Raw genomic sequence first — 1,404 nt, 5'->3', positions numbered from 1 at the left:
AGAGAATTTCTAGCTTTTCTCTCAAGAATGCATAGTAGATTTAGTGATTCACTTCTAAAGAACAGTACGTTGTGAAAGAAGAGTGGATGGTTTATAAGACTGGGTTATAAAAGGCAAAACATACCAAAGTCCACTTCTAAGTGCCTTCTTCCCATAGCCCCCAATTTGCAGTAGAATTCCATTCTTTTACCTTAACGTTAAATATAACTCATGCTGTATTAATATGAAAATAGATTAGTGGTCTGTAAGTATAGTTTATGCAATTAACACATACAATCTACTAAAATATGATCACCAAAATAATGTAATGTGTTTATTACATTTCTAAGAAAAGTCAGCCTTGAAAACCTAAATTTAAAACTTAAAGTCAAATTTAATTCTTGCATTTCTCTGTCTTTCTCTGTGTGTGTGTATGTGTGTGTGTGTATTCTCAATTTCACAGGGCTTGGAATTAAACCCAAGTCTCACACATGCTAGACAGGCATTCTACCAATGGGGTAAATATGCAGCTCTTTTAAAATCTTGAGACAGGGTCTGAGCTTGAACTTGAACTTGCAACCCACCTTCCTCAGCCTCCTGATAACCGGGATTATAGGAATGTGCCCCCATGTACTAATTATGTCTCAGTTTTAAAAATTTGTTTTAATTAGTTAAATGTGTCTAATTATTAACTATTTTTACTTTTAATAATTAATGTGTGAAATTATATATAAAAATAACCTCATTAATATTGATTTATATGAACAAGCACACTAAAAAGTCCCTGTAAGTGAAAGTTGAATTTTCTGCTTCTCTTGGCGAGTGGGTTCCTAGTAAGTGGCAGGCCTCAGCAGCCAAGGTGCTCTTGATAGGAGACTCTACTCACTGGCATTCCAGCAGACCACAGAAGCTCAACACCAACTTTTTTCCCCAGGAGTCCCAGCTTCTGAATTTACAAGATGCAAACTACCTCCAAGCATTTCACAACAATTCTTCAGTTGACTGTGCTCAGCTAGTGGTGTATATACCTGTTGGTTCAATGCTATTGGTTCATGTTTATGCTAACAAGGGTTTGGAAAAAGTACCATCCCCATTGGTGGAAACTTAAGAATTGCTCATGGCCCCGCGCCCCCTGAGGGAAAAGCAGAAGCCAGGGCAGAGAACTTGTGCTTATCCAACAGGGAGTCCTCCAGTCCATGCTGCAGCTAGAGGTGGGGGGGTGGGGAGGAGATGGGGGGGAGGATGTGTGGGGGGAGGGGGGAGGATGTGGGGGGTGGGGGGAGGGGGGAGGATGTGGGGGGGTGGGGGGAGGGGGGAGGATGTGGGGGGGTGGGGGGAGGGGGGAGGATGTGGGGGGTGGGGGAGGGGGGAGGATGTGGGGGGTGGGGGGAGGGGGGGAGAGCCGGGGGAGGAGCCGCGGCTGCC

The sequence above is a fragment of the Marmota monax genome, unplaced genomic scaffold, assembly GCF_021218885.2.
Source record: "Marmota monax isolate L192 unplaced genomic scaffold, Marmota_monax_Labrador192_F-V1.1 WCK01_AAM20220418_F8-fsc01513, whole genome shotgun sequence".
Lineage (NCBI taxonomy): Eukaryota > Metazoa > Chordata > Mammalia > Rodentia > Sciuridae > Marmota > Marmota monax.
Note: the sequence above shows the minus strand (reverse complement) of the source record.